Source organism: Gossypium hirsutum, chromosome A07 (genome assembly GCF_007990345.1).
Source record: "Gossypium hirsutum isolate 1008001.06 chromosome A07, Gossypium_hirsutum_v2.1, whole genome shotgun sequence".
Lineage (NCBI taxonomy): Eukaryota > Viridiplantae > Streptophyta > Magnoliopsida > Malvales > Malvaceae > Gossypium > Gossypium hirsutum.
Window position 1 is genome coordinate 25,800,820 of NC_053430.1, and position 23,185 is coordinate 25,824,004.

At 37.6% G+C, this 23,185-nt stretch overlaps 1 non-coding gene across 1 annotated transcript; it reads left to right on the forward strand.

Annotated features, from left to right (window-relative positions):
• Positions 1 to 453: 453 nt before the first annotated feature.
• LOC121204332 (small nucleolar RNA R71) lies at positions 454 to 560 on the forward strand. Its single transcript, XR_005899259.1, has one exon. It is a non-coding gene; the product is annotated as a small nucleolar RNA R71 (small nucleolar RNA).
• The last annotated feature ends 22,625 nt before the right edge of the window (positions 561 to 23,185 follow it).

A 23,185-nucleotide genomic window follows, 5' to 3' on the forward strand; every position in this document is an offset into this window, starting at 1 on the left:
AAATTTGGGTGGTTCCTCCAACCTGCATTATAAGTATTACTGTATAGATTATTTTGAGATCTAAAGTTATTATTACCCATATAGTTGACTTGTTCCTCTTCGGTTGTGGGATTGAAGGATTGATATTCTATATGCACACCTCCTCCGTTTAAGTCACACCTCATTATTGGATGCACCTGTGTAGAACCAAGAAAACTATCAATCTTTTTATTGTGAAGCTCTACCTAATTTGAGAGCATGGTGACTGAATTGATGTTATAAACGCCGGCTGTTTTCGTTGGCTTTGTCCTCATAACTTGCCACTGATAGTTATTCAGTCACATCTCCTCTATAAATTCATATGCATCTTCCGGTGTTTTATTGTTGATGGTTCCGCCATCAACTGCGTCAATCATTTTTCTTGTCGAGGGATTCACACCATTGTAGAACGTTTGAACTTGCAGTCAAAGCGGCAACCCATGGTAAGGGCACCTTCTCAGTAAGCCCTTGTATCTCTCCCATGCATCGTAAAGTGTTTCTAAATCCATCTGCACAAAAGAAGAGATATTATTACGCAATTTAGCCGTTTTAGCCGGCGAAAAATATTTTAGTAAAAATTTCTCGATCATTTGTTCCCAAGTAGTGATAGACCCTCGTGGTAACGAGTTCAACCATTGTTTAGCTTTGTTTCTCAGTGAAAAGGGAAATAACCAAAGACGAATGACATCATCAGAAACGCCATTGATTTTGAATGTATCGTAAAATTCAAGAAAATTTGCCAAGTGCGTGTTGGGATCCTCATCCTGCAAACCATCAAACTGAACAAACTGCTGTATCATCTGAATTGTGTTAGGTTTTAGTTTGAAATTATTCGCAGCAATAGCAGGTCTAACTATACTAGACTCAGTTCCTGTTAAAGAAGGTTTAGCATAATCATACATAGTACGTGGAGCAGGATTTTGATTAGCTGCAATTGCAGGAGGCAGCTGATCGCCTGGGTTTTCAGCCATCTCGCTCGTTCTCCGTGTAGCGTAAACTACGACTTATTTCTCTTTGATTTTTGCGAATTGTACGATCGATTTCTTCGTCAAAGAGTAACGGTCCTGATAGGTTTCTTCTAGTCATAAACCATAAAAACCTGCCAAGAGAGAGAAAAAAGCAAATTAATAAATAATAAAATAAAATAAAATTACAAGAAAAATAAATGGCTAAAGTAATAAAAATTTAGTGTTCCTAATATTTCAGGTCCCCGACAACAGCGCCAAAAACTTGATCGCGTGATTCGAAACAAGTAATGAATATTTATAATGAAGATCAAACCTAGACTAACTATTATCACGATGAAAAGGCAAGCACAGCTATCGAACAATAGTATAGTAATGGCAAGACCGGGATATCGTACCCAAGGGAATCAAAAGTACTAGTAATAACTATCTTTTATTATCTAGCCTAAGAATAAAAGGGTTTGTTTTAATTAACTAATTGTTTAAACTAATTAACTGATTTAATTAAAGCAAAGAGAAAACTTGGAAAAAGACTTGAAGAAAAGCAATTGATAAAGACAACACCCAAGGAGGAATCTACCTAGATTTCACTTGTTATTTGACTCTGAACCGGACGATTTATTCACTTGACTTGATCGTGAGACTCCCTAACCTATGTTATTATCCCTTTCGAGACTAATAACGTCTAAAACTCAGTTGAATTAATCGAAATTTCTTTCTTAATTAAAACCCCTAGAGAAGCACTAAATCACTCTATGGACTCCCATATTAGGTTTCACCCTAATTCGGTAAAATCTCGTAACCCTATTTCTAGGCGTTCGATCAACTCCGCTTAATTATGCCAAATCTACTCTTAGGCAGGGTTTATTCCTCCTCTGCATAAGCACATCAAATCATGAATTAATACCCGGAATATTAACTCAAGCATTAAGAACACATAATTAAGAACAAATCAAGTATTTATCATACAGTTCAGATAATAATAACAAGATCTATCATAGGTTTTATCCCCCTTAGGTATCTAAGGGGTTTAATTCATAATAAAATAAGAGTACATCTCAAGAGTATGAAAATAAAAAAACATTAAAAAAAACTCTAAAACCCCTGAAGGAATTCTGAGAGAGATCTTCAGTCTTGGAGTAGCTCTGGCTTTTGAAATGGATCGTCTGGCTTTCTTCAAGTAATTCCTGGCGTGTGGTTCTGTATTCCAGAAAAGTTATGGAAAGAGCGGCCTCCTTCGAGGTCACACTTAGGGTGTTTATATAGGCTTTAGATTGGATTTTTTTCCTCCCTAAGTACCCTTTTCCGTGTAGAATACAACTCTTTGAAAAAAGGACACGCCCGTGTGCCACGGTCGTATGACGTGATTACCAAGCCGTGTTCAATCCGTTGAATTGCACACAGCCGTGTGGGCTCAATGGTCAGGCCATGTGGATTGTGAAAACCTTGGTCGACAACCCCGAAGGACACGGGCGTGTGAGATGCCCGTGCGGTAAGGCTTAGGCCGTGTCATCTTCTTAATTTGGTCCATTTTGTCCCTTTTTAGCTTATTTTTGCTCCTTTCAACTCTTGGAGCTCTCCTAAGTACAAAACATGAAATAATCGGATTAAGAGCTCCAAAATCCACAAATCTAGTAATAAAAATCCATAAATATGCTAAGTATTTGGGGTATAGATATGTATAACTTGGCATTTATCATCCAGTCTGGCTAAAGCAAGAGTATTTTCAAAGTTCGATCTCAAGGTAAGATTTTGGCAGCTAGGAATCCATCCAAATGACAGAGCTAAAACGGGGTTTTGTATTCCTGACTAGCACTTCCAGTGGAAAGTCATGCCATTTGGATTAAAAATTGCTCCTTCATTATTTCAAAAAGTGATGATAAAGATTTTCCAACCTCTCATGGAAAATGCGTTGATCTACATTGATGACATCATGCTTTATAGTCCAAATAAAGAATCCCATATTCAGCTCTTGGAAAATTTTAAGTCTCTCATTCTCAAACATGGGATAATGCTTTCAGAAAAGAATATGCAAATCAACAAACCAGAAATTGAATTTTGTGAATGACACAGAAAGATGGACAGTACTCTCCAGACCACATATTACACAAGAACTTCTTAAGTTCCCAGATGAAAATCTATCTAAAAAAATAGGTTCAACAATTCTTAGGGATTGTTAATTATATTATAGACTTTATTCCTAAGGTTTCTAAGTATATTAATCCCTTAAGAAAGATGTTTAAGAAGAAACCTCCAACATGGTCATCTCCTCAAACAAGAGCTGTACAACGCCTGAAAGAGATGTTGTAGAATTTGCCTCCACCCCAAATTCCCTCTAATGGAAAACGAATCCTACAGATAAATGTTAGTGATAAATATTAGAGTGCAGTACTATTTAAAGAAAACCAAGGAAAAAGACACCTTTGCGGATTCAAAAATGGAAGATTTTCTAAAGCTGAAATCCATTACCATTCCACTTTCAAGGAAATTTTGGCAGTTAAGGAAGGTATCTCAAAGTTTGAATTTCATCTTGCAGGCTATCATTTTCTTGTTCAAATGGACATGTTTTCTTTTCCTCAAATGCTCAAGTTTAAACAAAAGACAGTCCTACACCCTCAGCTCCTTAGGTTGGCTGAATGGTTTTCTAAATCTCTTTTGACACTAAACATATCAAAGGAAAGGAAAATATTATTGCTAATTTCTTTTCTAGGCCAAAGACTGAATTTTTTGCTTTCAAAAGAACCTCATCTAGTTGGCCTAAGCCTATAATGATGAATAGGCCACCCTCATCATCTTCAACCTTACCTATTTCTTACCTAATCACCCCTAACCTTAACCCAAAATTTCCACCAGAAGTTAGGAACCTTGTTCATCAAAAAACCTTTCATCAAAAGGCTAAAGAAATGATGTTTGAATATCAATTTCAAGTCATTAAAAATTTTAGAAGTCTTATTCTTAAACCTTGGGGTGTACATCCAGAATACCCATTTATACGCCCAATAAGGTTTGAGTTTGTTGAACAACTAGAAGAGCTAAAATGGTTTTTATGGAATATCACTCATCTTTACCATATTGGCATTCAGTTCTTTATTCCTGATCTTCTTCACTACTTGTCAAAAGCTGTCTGAGGAAATATTAAATCTCAACATCATAATTTCTTTACTTTACTAAGCTGGTTTCATCCTTTACCACAAAGGTTGAATATGATAAACCAATCTTACCATTTAAAGTTAGGGTTTTACATGATAATTATCTTTTATAAACCTCAATATTTCATAGAATTTTCCCTGATGATATCTAAAATTCTGACAGCCATTATAGAAATATTCAAAAATTCCTTTACCAGCTTAACAAGGTCATTCCATTTGAAATATGGCCTCTTCCAAATGTCACTGCTCCATGGGATACTTGGCCAATTCAACATAAACCTTATCATGAAGAAATTTTGAAAGCTATCCAAGAATATAATGATAGTATTCCAGATCCAACAGAATGGTCTCAAGATTATCCTTGGTAGCCAAATCAATCTTGACAATATAAGGATCCAAGATTCTCAACCACAACATGAAGATAATGATGAACATGAAGATAAGGAAGAATATTTTGATCTAGATTTACGGTATGATGCTCTACAGTTGGAAATCTATCAGAGAAAGCAAGAAAATCAAGACCGTATCATTGATCTTAATCACATGTCAGATGAATCCACCGACTATGATTAAAGAAGAGAATATCACTTTTACTGTTTGTTTTATGTAAAATATATGTACTATAAGTTTGTCTGTTTATAAGCCTCTCCATCTATATAAGGAGAGTTATATCTTCTTATAAGGGCAGATCAAGTTAGATTAATAAAATATCAGTGTGTTTTATATCTATGGCTTTCTAAATTCCCTAATTTCTCTTTAGATTTCCTTTTAAGATAAAATTGAGCTTATGAGTTAACTATGAGTTCAAATAGAGTATGCTTTGTGTTTACCATATACATGGATCCTGCACAATATTAAATTCTAATCAAAGGTATCAATATTGCTGAGGATTAAGGAAGTTTCTTGATTTAAGGGTTTTGTAACACCCCTAACCCATGTCCGTCACTGGATTAGGATTAAGAGGTATTACCGATCAAACACAACATTCATCTAACATTTCACAACTCAATAAACATTCATTATCGAATAACATTCATTCACATACACAATGTCCCTTAAATTGGTCTACGAGACCTTAAATAGGCTTTAGAGAAGGTTTGGGACTAAAGTGATACCGTAAAGAAATTTTTGAAAACTTAAAATTTTTTCTAAGTTACATATGTCACACGCTCGTGTGAATAGGCCGTGTGCCTCACACAGCCTCAAACATGCCCGTGTGTCTAAGTCATGAGAAAACAGGGCATACATACTGACTTGCACCACACAGCAGAGGACACGCCCATGTGTCAGGCCGTGTGAAAACTGGAGGGGTTACTGACTTGGGTCACACGGCTGGCCACACGCCCGTGTGCCACACACAATCAGTAGACACACCTGATAAGTCGTAATTTATACATGTTTTTATCCCATGCTTAGCATATTTGTGGATGGTTTCTCCTTAGATTTGGTGAATTCGATGCTCCTAATCCTTTAATTTCATGTTTTATACTTAGGTGAGCATAGGAGAGTAAAAAGAGCGAGAAACAGGCCGAAAATAGAGAAAATGGACCTACATGGGAAATTAACACTGCCTGGACTTCCTCACACGGGCGTGTCCCACGGTCGTGTCCCTTTTGCAGGATCGAAGCATGACTTACACAGGTAGACTACACGCCCGTGCCTATTCAGTAGCCTTGACCATGGGCTGGAGTAATCTCACACGGGCATGTCCATGTGGAGCCCAAGTATAACCCTATTCGGAAATGGCCACTTTTGAGGGCTCTTAGGCATTCTAAAGCCTATTTAAACACCTGAGGAAGCACTTAGGAAGGGGACGCAGAGTAGGAGGCAAGAAATTACTCAACGGAAGCCGATTAGTCCATCTCAGAAGCTGGATTCATCATCAAGACTGAAGATCTCCCTTCAATTTCCATTCAAGGGTTTGGGGTTTTCTTTATGTTTTGTATTCATTATTCTTCTGAGATGTTTTCTTCTATAATTATGAACTAAACCCCCTAAATACTTAAGGGGAATGAAACCTAAGATGGATCTTGTTATTATCATCTGAATTGTATGATAAATATTTGACTTGTTCTTAATTATGTGTTCTTAATTTTTTTTTAATATTCTAGGATATTGATTCAAGTTAATGCTCTTATTCAGAGGAGGAATAGACCCTGTCTAAGAGTAAATTTGTCATAATTAAGCGGAGTTGATTGCACACCTAAAGATAGGGTGATAAGATTTTGTCAGATTAGGGTGAAACCTAATAAAGGGATCCATAGATCGAGTTAATGCAACACTAGGTGTTAATTAGAAAGAGATTTTAATTAATCAAAATTAGAAAGAGATTTCAATTAATCAACCTAGGGTTAGATGTTATTAGTGTCGAGAGAGATAATAATATAACTTAGGGATTTCTACCAATCAAGTCAAATGAATAAATCGTCTGATTCAGAGTCAAATAACAAGTGAAGTCTAGGTGGATTTTTCCTTGGGTATTGTCTTAATCAATCAAATTTTCCCAAAAGTTTTTCCCAATCTCTCTCTGTGCACTCTTAGTTTAGTTAATTAATTTAGATACACAAATCCCTTAATTTTTAGGCTAGATAATAAAAAGAAAGTAATTACTAGTACTCTTGGTTCTTTTGGGTTCAACAATCCGGTCTTGCTAAAGCAATACTACTGTTCGATAGGTACACTTGCCTTCATCGTGATATAGTTAGTTTCAAGAACGATTAATTATAAATATTTAAAACCTGTCACAAATATCACGTATCAAGTTTTTGGCACCGTTGTCGGGGAACTAGGGTATTAGGAACACTTGATTTTTATTAATTTATCCATTTTACTTTTACTGCAATTTAAATTTTTATTTTCCTTTCTAATTCTTCATTTATTTTCTTCTGAAAAGTTTTTCTAGTTTATGACCAGAAGAAACCCGTCAGGACCATTACTGTTTGATAGTTAGATCGATTGCATAGTTCGCAGAAACCGAAGAGAAATAAGGCGAAGCTTAAGATACATTGAGGAAGAGCAAGAGGATAATATTTCAACCACAACCGAGGAGATGGCTGAAAACCAAGAAAATCCGCTACCTCCTGCGATTGCTGTTAATCAGAATCCTGCTCCGTGTACTATGTATGATTACGCTAAACCTTCTTTAACAGGAACTGAATCAAGCATAGTTAGACCTGCTTGCAAATAATTTTGAACTGAAACCTAACACCATTCAAATGATCCAACAATTTGTTCAGTTTGATGGTTTACGGGACGAGGATCCCAACGCTCACTTGGCAAATTTCTTAAAGTTTTGCGACACTTTTAAAATCAATGGCATTTCTGATGATGCCATTCACCTTCGGTTGTTTCCCTTTTCATTGAGGAATAAGGCTAAACAATGGTTGAACTCGTTACCACGAGGGTCAATCACTACATGGGAACAAATGACCAAAAAGTTTTTATTAGAATATTTTTCCGCTGGCTAAAACAGCCAAATTATGTAATGATATCTCTTATTTTCTGTAGATGGATTTAGAAACACTCTACTATGCATGAGAGAGATACAAGGATCTGTTGAGAAGGAGCCCTCACCATGGGTTACCACTCTGGCTACAGGTTCAAACGTTCCACAATGGCCTGAATCCTTCGACTCGACAGATGATCAATGCAGCCGCTGGCGGAACAATCAATAATAGACACCTCAGGATGCTTATGAATTTATAGAAGAGATGTCACTGAATAATTATCAGTGGCAAGTCATGAGGACAAAGCCAACAAAAGCAGCCGACGTTTATAACGTCGATTCGGTCACCATGCTCCCTAACCAGGTAGAACTCTTGAATAAGAAAATTGATGGTTTTCTTAGTTCTTCACAGGTTGACCTAGTAATGCAGTGCGAAGAAAGTGGAGGTGGATCAAGCAATCCAGAATACCCACCCTATGGCCACAATATGGAGAACAAGCAATTAAATTACATGGGTAATAATCCTCAATCTCAAAATAATCCATATAGCAATACTTACAATGCAGGATGGAGGAATCACCCAAATTTTTCATGAGGAGGCCAAGGGAATCAGCGACAACCACCACCTCCAGGCTTCCAACAACCACCCTACCAACAAGAGAAAAAGTCGAACCTTGAGGAAATGCTAACAAATTCATCTCAGTGTTAGAAACTCATTTTCAGAATATCGAGACAGCATTTAAAAATCAACAAGCATCGATCCAAGGGCTCGAAACTCAGATAGGTCAACTCGCTAAATTGATATTTGAACGACCACAAGGTAGTCTGCCGAGTAACACTGAATCTAACCCAATGAAGCAAATTAATGCAATTACCATTCAAGATGAGGAAGGGTTAGTTGCAGCTGAACCAGAACCGAGGCAAGAAATAGTGGTAAGTAAATGTAAGGGTTAGGTGGACCACAATAACCAGAAACCGGTAAGTAAAGAATACAAACCTCGTGTGCCATACCCGAACGCGACAACGAAAGACCGCACAGAAGAACAATTCGGTAAATTCCTTAAATTATTAAATAAGTAACATATTATGTTACCATTTATTGAAGCTCTTTCGCAGATGCCAAACGCAGTCAAATTCTTAAAGGAGCTTTTAACAAATAAGCGAAAGTTAGATAAGGCGTCGCATGTGGAACTAAATGCGATTTGCTCAGCCATACTACAGAATAAGCTGGCCAAAAATTAAAAGATCCAGGGAGTTTTACGATACCCTGTTTAATTGGTAGCCTAGATGTCAGTAATGCTTTGGCTGATTTAGGGGCTAGTATCAATGTCATGCCTTACAAAATGTTTAAGTAACTAGGTCTTGGGAAACCCAAACAAACTAGGATGAGTATTCAATTAGCCGATAAAACAATCAGATTTCCTAGGGGGATTATTGAAGATGTACTCGTTAAAATTGACAAATTTATATTCCCAGTTGATTTCGTTGTTCTAGACATAGAAGAGGATAGTAACGTTCCTTTAATTTTAGGGAGGCCCTTTTTAGCAACCGCTAGAACAATAATTGATGTTGGCATAGGTGACCTCACACTTCATGTGGGAGACGAAACAATCACCCTTCAAGCTCGTAATTCGAGTAACACATTGAAAATTGAAAGTAGTTGTATAAATTATTCTACTAAAACTGACCATGTGGTGCATCCTACTTTGTAGGAAATAAGTTCGAAGAACCTACACGAACCATGTTCAAGCAACAACAAAAGACCTATCTATGAAGAACGAAGGCTACAAATCGAGGAACCAGATGAATGGCAGATACAGAAATCGAGAACACCCGATAAATTGAAACCAAGCCAAGATGAGCTCAATACATCACCAAATCAACTTAAGGTTGCAGACAAAGTACTACTAGATGCTGTAGATCCTCGCATTACCACTTCTGAACCTAATGAAGAAATTCCTCTCACAGTACTCAGTATTTTCCCATATGGTACAGTCGAGGTAATTCACCCCAAATTCAGAACTTTTAAGGTAAACAATACTCGTCTTAAACCTTATATTGATAAAGTTGATAACAGGGATGAGGAGTGTAAACTTCTCGAGCCACCATGATCACACACCAGAGAGGTAAGTCAAGCTTAGACTATAAATAAGCGCTTTTCAGGAGGCAACCCGAGCACTAAAGTAATGATTTATTTAAATTCTAGTTTTCACATCAAACCTACTAACTGAGTCTCGAAAAATAGAGTTTTCCTATCCACACGGCCAGGCACACGAGTGTGCCTTAGGCCGTGCACACACTATAGGAGGAGACACGACCGTGCGATACTACCGTGTGAAAACAGGGCAAAAAGTTTTTCCCCAACACGGGATGCGATAAGTCGCCACGGCCGTGTGATAAGGCCGTGGGCAAAACTACCAAACAACACGGACATGCGAAACGCCCGTGTTTTGAAACCGTGGGCGAACCTATCAATTTAGCATGGGCATTTGACACGCCCGTGCCCAGCCCCTGTGGTCGACACTGTCAAACAAACATGGGCGTCGGGCGAATGTCAGACGCGCCTAAATTTAAAAATTGTGAAACACATAGGAAAAAATTTAAAATCTATATAAATCCCTCACTATTCATCATCTCCCTCCACAAAAATCCCTAACTCTAACCGTTGCAACTCCACACACCCTACCGCCACGCCCGTGCGCCGCCTATAACACTGTTTTCGACAACCCAAGCTTCTCTCTTTTGCGTTTGTTTACTCATTTCTCTCTATTTTCTTTAGATATTTTTCCTATTTCATGTTTTCTCTGATCCATTTGACTATTTTAAGTAAACATTCATAGTAGAATAGTAGAAACTCATAATTATTATTAAAGAATTTTTCTATTTTTCATATTACATTCATCCATCTTTCTTATTTCCATGGATTTTATGCTTACCCACATGCACTCATGCGTTAGATATTCCCATAGGATTATTCTCATCGTCCTATTTTAATAACTTAATATATTTGCTTTAGTTGTTTTAGTTTTATTTACTTCATCTAATACGTGAGTCTCATGAAATATTCCAATTTAGTTTTGTTTTTCCATGCCATTCTTGGGACATAGTGGTTGAACTTCGACGTTTCAATACAGATATACAATGTCATCCTGACATGGTAAGAAAACCGTTGTCCCCACCTCGAAGAGAAGGAAAGGAGCAGCATCATCCTAGGGTCCTACCGCAGAGATTAGGCACCCTTTCCTCGAGTTCCCCATGGGACTCCAAGAGGAGCTATTTCAGATATTACAGGCCCGACCCATAGGTGTGGGCCGCTACATTGACTAGGTTGCACTTGAACAGATTGAATTGGCTGACGCAGCCCGAGCCCTCTTGATGACTGACCCGTGGGGGCTCTTCTTTGAGATCGTCGAGTCGACGTATCTCGAGTTCACATTGGAACTATGCTCAACGTTTCATCTTCAGACCGTCATGACCAACTTCGACAATCCTGGAATGGTCCAATTCTGCCTTAGTGGTCGAGTGCGCCAGTTGAGCGTACCCGAGTTTGGGATTGCACTAGGGCTATACACGGAGGAGTTCATGGATGACAATGAACTCAACACCCTTCACCGCCACATCTACTAGTCTCCCTCCAAGTGTTGGTAGGACGTCATCCCTATCTCGGCCTCCTATGATCTTAACCGCTCTAAGGCATCGGCTCTCCCTCCATCCTTGAGGTACCTACACGCCATCTTGGCTCACACTCTGACGGGACAACGAGTGAGCATTGGCGTTGTCACCACCTACGACCCCTATTTCTTATGGAGCATGGTGAACAGGCACGTCCTCGACCTTGTCTACTTTATTACCCTCGCCATCCGCCATCAGACAGAGTGACATAGGAGAGGGGTCATCTCTATCGGGCCCTATGTGACTCAATTGGTACGACACTTTGGGCTCCAACACAGCGACACAATCATCCTCTCTCACTCTCATCGGTCAGATGTCTCCACAAGGCATCTCGAGCATGCTAAACATGAGGATGATCAAGAAACGACATGGCACCTACCCTTCTCAGTACTGCCTCATCCAGTCCACCGAGGAGGAGAACCCAGAGGATATTACTGATGATGTCCCTCCACGTCATGGGGACCCACTGTCTCAGCCACCACCCATACATCGTCCAGTTTATGCGGCGGCTTCATACTCAAACATCTTTGAGCGCCTTACTCGATTTGAGCAGCAGTGTTTTCAGTGTTTTGATCACATTGATGCTACACTTCATCAGATTTGTCAGCACCTTCACATCTCATCACCACCGCCACCTCGCAAACCATCCGGCGATGACAATGTTTAAAAACTTTTTATTTATTATTTTTATTTTTACTTTTATCTTTATTTATCTTATTTAAGTACTTTTTATTTCATTTTCCTTTATTATTATTTTAATTTTAGTTTTTATAATTTTTATTGAATAATTTATAGTTTCGGCTATTTCATTATGAGTAATTATGCTTCCTTATATTTCCTAAAAAGTTCTTGATTCTATCATAGTTATAAAGAGCTCCAAAGCTCATCATCGTTTAGGAACTAAAACCTCCACTGGCAAATGTTCTCCACGGCTGTCATGTCCTACTCAACCACGACCATAGCTACCACCAGATATAATATTCTTTTGGCGCAGGACTTATAGACTAATGAACCTCTACCACCACCGGAGTACCCTCCTCCACTCTCATCATTGCCTTGGTCGATTATTCTCTATAACTCCAAATCAAGGAATTCATTCATCATTCAAGAAGTTTCACTTCTCTCCCTATCATATGATTATTTATCTTTATTTTTCAATATATATCTATCTTTGTACATTGAGGGCAATGTACATCTTAAGTGTGGGAGGGTATTTCATATCATCATTAGAAATCCCTGAATTTTGTCTTATCCTCACGTGAATCACTCATATCACTATTAGAATGAATTTTAATTAATTTATGATTTTTATTGATATGTCTTGAATTAAAACATATGCATTTATGCATTGATTGTTTAAACTTTAAGACATTAGGGAATCAAGCATGATAAGTTGATTTTTGAAGAATTATAAACTTTTAGGTTGTTTCCCTAAGTTTAGGTATTATCGTGAGTTGAAATTCACAAGTTTAAACATCAAAAAGCCATAATTTTTGTGAGATCTTGAGCCTTTAGAGCATATTTTATTTCTTTCATGCTCACTTTTATTATGAGTGCGTCAGTATTGATTTGTTATTCTATAACTTGTTTGATTATGCATATCAAGACCACACCATTTGATTTGATATGTCAAGATGATAAAGGCACTTAGGTTTAACCCACTCACTCCACAAAAGCCTACCTTCATAATTGACCCTTAGTGAACCCCTTTAAGCCTAACAAGTCATTAATTGATTTACCCTCAATATTAACCTATAACCCATTGTTGTTGAAATCCCCTAATTTGATCCCTATTTTTGTCGAGATTTGATTTGAACTGATTGTTTAGCTATGTTTTGTTCTTCTATGTATTTGACTTGTTCTAAATATATATATTTACTTCAATACATATTAGTAGTAGTTCGTCGTTTTTGAGCTTGAATGTTAATTCCATATTCTGAAAAGAAGCTCACTTGTATTCAACTGATGATTGGTTATTTTTCTAACTAGGTAATTTTTAAATTCAATCTCGATTCTAACCTTTTCTTTTAGCTTGTGACCACACCCCCTAACCAAGGCCATATTGCAACCCTCTAAAAGACCTTTTTGATTGATGTATCAGCTAAATTTATAGTGGTGGAGATTTGATTTTCAAGCAAGCCTATGGCAATAGCTTTTCATATTGACTAATGAGTGCTTTAATTGATGTCCTTAAACACCTTGAGTGATTTGAGTGAATTTTTAGTGAGGATGTTAAACTCTGTAATATTTTAATCAAAGGTAATCACTTAGATAAGGGGAGACACCTATGTTTTCGTGATAAAATATTCAACTTGGAATGTTTAAAACTTTGATGTACTTTTAGTTGAATTTTCAATGTATGATTACTTATGGATTATTTTGAGATATTATTGATAGGGATTATAAATTGAGAAGAATTTATTTTGATTGTGAGTTGAGGATTTTGCTTGAGGACAAGCAAACGCATAAATATGGGGGTATTTGATAAAATGTAATTTATACATGTTTTATCCCATGCTTAGCACATTTATGGATGGTTTCTCCTTAGATTTGGTGAATTTGATGCTCCTAATTCTTTAATTTCATGTTTTATACTTAGGTGAGCATAGGAGAATAAAAAGAGCGAGAAACAGGCCGAAAACGGAGAAAATGGACCCACATGGGAAATCAACTCGGCCTGGACTTCCTCACACGGGCGTGTCCCATGGTCGTGTCCCTTTGGCAGGATCAAAGCATGACTTACACAGGTAGAATACACGCCTATGCCTATTCAGTAGCCTTGACCATGGGCTAGAGTAATCGCACACAGGCGCATCCCTGTCGAGCCCAAGTATAACCCTATTCGGAAAAGGCAAATTCTGAGGGCTCTTATGCATTCTAAAGCCTATTTAAACACCTGAGGAGTCACTTAGGAAGGGGACACAGAGTAGGAGGCAAGGAATTACTCAACAGAAGCCGATTGGTCCATCTCAGAAGTCGGATTCATCATCAAGACTGAAGATCTCCCTTCAATTTTCATTCAGGGGTTTTGGGTTTTCTTTATGTTTTGTATTCATTATTCTTCTAAGATGTTTTCTTCTATAATTATGAACTAAACCCCCTAAATACCTAAGGGGAATGAAACCTAAGACGGATCTTGTTATTATTATCTGAATTGTATGATAAATATTTGACTTGTTCTTAATTATGTGTTCTTAATTCTTGTTTTAATATTCTAGGATATTGATTCAAGTTAATGCTCTTATTTAGAGGAGGAATAGACCCTGTCTAAGAGGAAATTTGTCATAATTAAGCAGAGTTGATTGCACGCCTAGAGATAGGGTGATAAGATTTTTCTGTATTAGGGTGAAACCTAATAAGGGGATCCATAGATCGAGTTAATGCAACACTAGGTGTTAATTAGAAAGAGATTTCAATTAATCAACCTAGGGTTAGACGTTATTAGTGTCGAAAGAGATAATAATATAACATAGGAAGTTCTACGGATCAAGTCAAATGAATAAATCGTCTGATTCAGAGTCAAATAACAAGTGAAGTCTAGGTGAATTTTTCCTTGGGTATTGTCTTAATCAATCGAATTTTCCCAAAAGTTTTTCCCAATTTCTCTCTATGCACTCTTAGTTTAGTTAATTAATTTAGATAAACAAATCCCTTAATTTTTAGGCTAGATAATAAAAAAAAGTAATTACTAGTACTCTTGGTTCCTTTGGGTTTGACAATCCGATCCTGCTACAGCTATACTACTATTCGATAGGTACACTTGCCTTCATCGTGATAATAGTTAGTTTCAAGAACGATTAATTATAAATATTTAAAACCTGTCACGAATATCACGTATCAACACTCGTGTGTTTAGGCCGTGCCAAACCTGGAGGGTATACTGACTTAATTCAAAAGGGTACCCTAGGGAACACACAGTCGTGTACTAAGGCCATGTATCACACACGGTTGAGCCACACATCCATGTGCTCGGTCGTGTGAAGCGAAAATAGGCTTAGTTTAAGCCCCTTTCCTCACCCTCCTCATGCCTTCCAACAACAAGATATTTTATACCATTTCAATACATTTTTAGGCATCCAAAACATCATCAACTCACACACATTTCATACCATAAAAACACTAGCCAATTCAATACACATTCACTACTCCAATCATATTGAATTCATATGACAAATTCATCATTCCATCTAACTTCAATATACATTCATTCATCCTTCAAAATAACTAACTTAAATCTCAAAATAACACCAATCAATACCTTTATCTCATATTATACTATGCCAATTCACAATCCATTCAATACCATGAACATTTCACCATTTATCCAACCATCAAAACAACTACAACAATTTGACCAAATTCATAAGGCATACCATACACATCATATAGTGTATATAAACATATTATATGAGCGAAATTCACATCTCACAACTTTACCATATACAAGTTGAATCACATGGCTATAATTCCATAACACAAAATATCCCATAATCACACTAGCCTATACATGCCATATACCATAATTACTAGGCATCAAAAGTATTAACTAAGTGATCGAAAGTGTGATGACATTTCTCAACGATCCCCGAGTCCGAGCAAGCTTTGATTATCTACGAAACAGGGAAAGTATACACAAAGTAAGCTTTTAAAAGCTTAGTAATTCGCAAATAAATAACTCAATTCATCAAATAAATGTAATTTAACTATTTTCACATTAAAAAATCAAAATCACATTAACCACAAACCTTTCTCATGTCTCAAAACATGATCAAATACCATTTCATTGAACTTTCTCAATATAATACTTGAGTAGGTTCCATACGTACCTGTATCACTTCGTACTAACCTATTTCCCAACCACATCGCTTATTTTACCCGTTGAACCATTTGGAATAGAAGTCGGATAATCAAGATCTCAATCAATAAGTACCTATACCATGGCCCGTAGCCAAATCAAGGTAACTTATCCCTGAGTACCTATACTATGGCTCGTAGCCAAATCAAGGTATTACTCTTTACTGACATACTTATACCATGGCACGTAGCTAAATCAAGGTATTACTCACACCCGAAGTGCCGATATCATGGCTCGAAGCCAATACTTTAACCTAATGACATGTCACTAGCATTCTAAACTATTCCTAAGGTTTAACTCTGAAGTTTCACTTGTTGATTTCATTGTCGAACACATCCGTATAGTCGTATTCACAATTCAAACATTATCCGTAATCTCATAATCACATTTTATGCAATACCAAAGCATATAATATACATTTATAATCAAACTATCATATACGAACTTACCTCGTATTCGAAAATGACGAATCAGATCGATTACTCGATAATCTTGCCTTTCCTCCGATCTAATTTCGAATTCTTTCTTTCTTGATCTATATATATTCAAAATTAACTCATTTAATCACCTACTCATTCAATTTATTAAATTCCATCCAAAAATACCTATTTGGGCATTTTTACACTTTTGCCCCTAAAGTTCTACATTTTTACAATTTAGTCCCTATTTCACAAATACACAATTCTTGAAATTTCATTAAACCCAAGCCTAGATGAATTTCATATAGGTCCCTAGCAGCCCATATATTTCATTTATTTCACATTTCAACCCCTCAATTTATAAATTTCTCAATTGAATCCCTAATATACATTTTTACTCAAAATCACTTTACAAAACATAGATATCTATCACTAAGCTTTCATAATTCATTATCAAACATTAAAAAACACATGAATTTATCAATGGAAACTTTCAAAACATTAATAAATTTTGAAAATTAGTCCCTGGGCTAGTTAGTACTCGATACAACGATCACAAAAACGTAGAAATCATAAAAAACGAGCTCAAAACATACCTTAATCAAGCTTCAAAGGTGCCAAATACATGAGAGCTCAAAAACCTATTTCTTTTGGTGATTTTCTGAAACGCCCCAAAAATTGGGCCTAGAAATATTGGGTTTGGAGTCCAAGTTCGGGTAGAAGATGGCCCGAGTTAGAATTATTGATGTTTTAACTTTTTATGGGAAATTATTATCAATATTGTTATTAATTATTTAGTGTAGAATCTAAGTGAATTACGATGGATTTATAGTGTGGGAAAAGGCTTGGGTTCGATTCAAGACTCTAGCAAAAAAAAAATTATGCTACCTTAGAGAATCTGGGCAGTAGGCCTTATTAATAATTTGGGCTGAGTTTTAGCACAAACAAGCACCTGGCCCAGTGGCTAAGCATGCTAGGAGGGCGTGTAAGATGCCTGGGTTCAAAGCACGGCGCGCGCAAATGGTTATTTTTTTAGTATTCAGGTTGTGGTTAAAATAGGGGATAAGAGGAGTTGCGAGCATAATCCAGCACAAGGAGTGCCCGTGGCGCAGTGGCATCAGCGTGCTGGGTAGTGGGCACGCAGAGAGGGCGCAGGTTTGAGTCCTTGTGCGGATGAATTCTGTTTTATTTTTTTTTAAAGTGGGCCAGAACTGAAGCAGGTAAGGGTTATAAATTATTGTGGCAGTATTATAGCGAAAACAAGGTTGCGTCCCAGTGGCCAGCAGCGTCGGGGTGTGCCTGGAGGACCCAGGTTCTAGTTTGCTGTGCACGTGAAGGACTCTCTTCGAGCTGCTATGCGCGCGAAGGACTCTCTTTTTGCTTCATGCGTGAGGGAGAGAAGTAGAGTTGGACCGAAACTCTTCTTAGCAGCATGATGAAGCGGTGGATAAGGCTGCTGATTGGTTAGAAGTTTGAATGAAATTCAAACATTGAATTTGGCCAAGAATCAAGGAGCAATTCATGGAATTGGAATTTAGGAAGAATTTTTATGCCGAAATGCACTCATTCGGCTATAGCAAATAAGTGCCGTTTATTTTTGGCCTTTATGATTCTTTTTTTTTCTTTTTGGGTTAGTTGGGGTATTTTAATTTGGCCGATCTTGCTTCCCTTTCAATCGGTTCTTGTTTTGTTTTATTTCAAATTTTTATTTTTATTTTTTTTGCTCATTTCCTATTCTTTCATTCTCTTGCTCTCTTAATTCTTCAAGCCGAGGCCATTAACCCATTCCTCTCCTTTCTTTTATCGTCATCTTCGCATCTTCTTTGCTTCACCAATCATAAAGAAAAACCTCTCCCATTCAATCACCTTAGCCGATCACTCACAAAATCCAAAACTGAAACTTCTGTTTCCCCTTGTGCCAATCTCTTTTACTTTTACTCATCTTTTCGTTAAACCCGAATCTCCATTGAAGCCGAACCTCTCATCCTTTCTTTCAAACTGAAACTTTTCTACACTGAGGTACTTCAGAAGCCTAATCTTTGATTATACTTTTCTCTTCTTGTGCGCTGGTTGGATTTGCAGTAGATCGGGAGTAGTGTCATAACATTTTTGGTAAGTATTTGAACAACTTTCGTTAGTTACTTATGCTTTAAAGAAAAGCCAAAACCCCTTAAGGGTGGCTAATGTTTAGACTAAGGGCATATTGGCCTCTTTCTTTTGGTTTTGTGTGCACTAGTGTGGACAAGGGGACGTACAGCAAAGGGCTTTGAAGGCTAACACGGTTGGACATCTAGATCTAGTCCATACTTCGGCAGAAAGGTAAGAACTTTAGGGACTAAGGCAATGTTGGCTGAATATGGTAAGGAGATTAGTACGTATTTTGTTTTGATATGTAGTCTGACGTATTAGTAACTCGATTGTAGGCAACTCGTGTATGGATCTCGCCAACGTATCGTTATAGAATAGGTGTGTAAACAAACACTCTCTAGTAGACTAGATCAGTAAAAGCCGAAAAGCCAAAATACCAGTATTTTGGTATATCGAGGGCTTATGAGCATGCGAGTGCTCGTAGGTCAGTTAAATCAATAAATCTAATGATCGCAAAAGGTAAGATGGCTGAGTGCGCATTTTCGTGCACGTTGGTAATTTTGGGCCTCGATGGGCCAAACTTGGGTCAGTGGGCTAACGGGCCCATTTTGGTAGAAGCATACGGTAAGAATTTTCTAGAAAAGCTATGTTAACTGTGGTAAGCATGAAACCTTAGAATACGAATGAATTACTGAAATACCCTTATGGTGAGAAATTTCTATTTTACCCCTAAGTATGAAAATTACCATTATACCCCTAGGTGCAAAATGACCATTATACCCCTTGGGTTAATTCTGTTTGAAATGCATGATATTCTGTTTTTGTATGCTATATGCCATGACATGTATATCTATTGCATGGGATTTGGGATATATTGATGGAAGAAGCGTTCTGGTTGCTATGTCACAAATATCTGTTCTGGTGGCTATGCCACAAATATCTGTTCTGGTGGCTCTGCCACAAATATCTGCATCTGGTGACTTTGTCACAATATCTGTTCTGGCATCCATGCTGCAAATTCTGTGGTGTGTAGTGGATGGGTGGGTCGAGTTGTCTCCCCACATGGTGTAAGGTTGGTACGGGGGTGTATACGGATGGATATGGGTTGGGTTTTTCTGCATAATGATATATCTGTTATGTATCTGTTATGGGCCTATGGGCTTCATTCTGAATTCTTATAGGGCTAAGGCCAAACTTAATCTGTTTCTATGGTTTGATCTGATTTGGACTATAGTTGGGTTGTTTTACACACTGAGTTTTCCAAACTCACCCTTTAATTTCATCCATGCAGGAAATCCCCAACCATAGTGGACTTGGAGCTGTGAGGGATTCGGAGTGGCCACATGTTCTGTAAATTCGGTTTTCTTCATGTGTTTTGATCAGCATTTACTTACTTTAATTGTTTTGGGTTTTAAGTTGTAATAAGGCCGCTCGTAAGTTTTATGGTTTTATTAATTATTTTATTTATACTCAATTTAAACTGTTAGATTTAGGCAGTGTAGGTTTTTGTTCAAAAATTAATAAACGATTTCAAAACACAACGAGCGTAACAAATGGATAACTTAAATACTTAATTAATCGATTTTTTTTCAGTCAACAATTAACCATTGTTTTACAAAATCACCCTGATTACCACAAACAAAGAACACAATCAACCGTAAGTCAATGTGACACGTCAGGCTTGGCCGTAACATCTGGGCTAGGTTTGGGGTGTTATATTTAGTGGTATCAGAGCCTGGTTGCAACAACTAGGCTGTGGATCTGGTTCGAAAAGGTTTTCGAAAAATTTTGCTAAACTTAAGCCCAAGAAGGGTATTTTGGAAACGATTTTGGAAAGTTCTTTTCAAAGATATTTTACAAGGTATACATGTTTTAAGGTTTAACCTTAAAATGGTTTAAGTTTTTCTGGGTTTCTGAAATTTGATAATCGAAGAAGTGCCACACTGAATCCCCAGCACCAAGTCTGTAAGTATTTCTGTTACTCATATTACATTGTATTAAGATATTACTGTAGATAAAACTGAGATCATATCATGACATTATAGCTAAGGCAATACTAAAAACCCTAAAATACTGAGACTGTAGCTAGGCTATGATTCTGTGAAAATAGAAACTTTAAAATACTATCTCAGCATAAAACATATGAATAAGTACTAAAACTATTGAATAGAGGCCTTGGTAGTTATTTGATACGAATGCCAGTAATGTAGAGTATTGATATGGATTCTGAGGGTAAGCAAAGTCTGCCAACTTCGGGTAGCAGTAACTCAGAGCTTGGTACCGAGGCATTGGCCGAGATAGTAAGGAAAGTGGTAGAAGAGGTGTTGGAGACCAAGGTTAAGGAAATTAGGGAAATGCTTCAAGTAGGGTGCTTAGAGTGTAAGAAGAGGAAGGATTCTAGTTTTCAGAAGATCGAGCCTCGTTCTGTAAAACATGTTAAGACACGACCAAACTTTCCAACCTACAAGAACTGCAACGGGCGTCATCTGGGTGAATGCCATAGGAAGACAGGAGCATGCTTTAGATGTGGGTCCAAGGAGCATCGAGCTCAGGATTGCCAAGCTTATTCTATTTAAGTGTGTGTTACGAGTTGTATGCGTGCTTGATAAATGTTTCTTTACTTTGGTAATTAGATGTTCTGGGTCGTACTAAGAATTATTTTTAATCAGAGTGCGCAGCGGTAGCATAGTGCAGTAGTCGGTATTAGAAAACTGATAGCTGGATGGAAAATTTCCAGGACCAAATTTTTTAAGGCGGTAGAGTTGTAATGCCCCAAAAATTGGGCCTAGAAATATTGTGTTTGGAATCCGAGTTTGGGTAGAAGATGGCCTGAGATAGAATTATTGATGTTTTAACTTTTTACGAGAAATTATTATCAATATTGTTACTAATTATTTAGTGTAGGATCTAAGTGAATTACGATGGATTTATAGTGTGGGAAAAGGTTTGGGTTTGATTCAAGACTTTTGCAAAAAAAAAAAAATTTATGCTACCTTAGGGAATCTGGGCAGTACGCCTTATTAATAATTTGGGCTGAGTTTTAGCACAAACAAGCACCTGGCCCAGTGGCTAAGCATGCTAGGAGGGCGTGTGAGGTGCCTGGGTTCAAGGCACAGCGCGCGCAAATGGTTGTTTTTTTAGTATTCAGATTGCGGTTAAAATAGGGGTTAAGAGGAGTTGCGAGGATAATCCAGCACAAGGAGTGCCTGTCACGCAGTGGCATCAGCGTACTGGGCACGCGGAGAGGGCGCAGGTTTGAGTCCTTGCGCGGGCCAGAACTGAAGCAGGTAAGGGTTATAAATTATTGTGGCAGTATTATAACGAAAACAAGGTTGCGTCCCAGTGGCCAGCAGTGTGGGGGTGTGTCTGGATGACCCAGGTTCGAGTTGCTATGCACGTGAAGGACTCTCTTCGAGCTGCTGTACGCGCAAAGGACTCTCTTTTTGCTGCATACGTGAGGGAGAGAAGTAGAGTTGGACCGAAACTCTTTTTAGCAGCATGATGAAGCGGTGGATAAGACTGCTGATCGGTTAGAAGTTTGAATGAAATTCAAACATTGAATTTGGCCAAGAATCATGGAGCAATTCATGGAATTGGAATTTAGGAAGAATTTTTATGTCGAAATGCACTCATTCGCCCATAGCAAATAAGTGCCGTTTATTTTTGGCCTTTATGATTCTTTTTTTTCTTTTTGGGTTAGTTGGGGTATTTTAATTTGGCCGATCTTGCTTCCCTTTCAATCGGTTCTTATTTTGTTTTATTTCAAATTTTATTTTATTTTTTTGCTCATTTCCTCTTCTTTCATTCTCTTGCTCTCTTAGCTCTTCAAGCCGAGGCCATTAACCCATTCATCTCCTTTCTTTTATCGTCATCTTCCCATCTTCTTTGCTTCACCAATCATAAAGAAAAAACCACTCCCATTCAATCACCTTAGCCGATCACTCACAAAAGCCGAAACCAAAACTTTTGTTTTCCCCTTGTGCCATCTTTTTTACTTTTACTCATCTTTTCGTTAAAGCCGAATCTCCATTGAAGCCGAACCTCTCATCCTTTCTTTCAAACCGAAACTTTTCTACACTGAGGTACTTCAGAAGCCGAATCTTTGATTATAATTTTCTCTTCTCGTACGGAGGTTGGATCTACAGTAGATTGGAAGTAGTATCATAACGTTTTTGGTAAGTATTTGAACAACTTTCGTTAGTTACTTATGCTTTAAGGAAAAGCCAAAACCCCTTAAAGGTGGCTAATGTTTGGACTAAGGGCATATTGGCCTCTTTCTTTTGGTTTTGTGTGCACTAGTGTGGACAAGGGGACGTACAGAAAAGGGCTTTGAAGGCTAACACAGTTGGACATCTAGATCTAGTCCATACTTCGGCAGAAAGGTAAGAACTTTAGGGACTAAGGCAATGTTGGCCGAATATGGTAAGGAGATTAGTACGTATTTTGTTTTTGATATGTAGTTTGACGTATTAGTAAATCGAGTGTAGGCAACTCGTGTGTGGATCACGCCAACGTATCGTTATAGAATAGGTGTGTAAACAAACACTCTCTAGTAGACTAGATCGGTAAAAGCC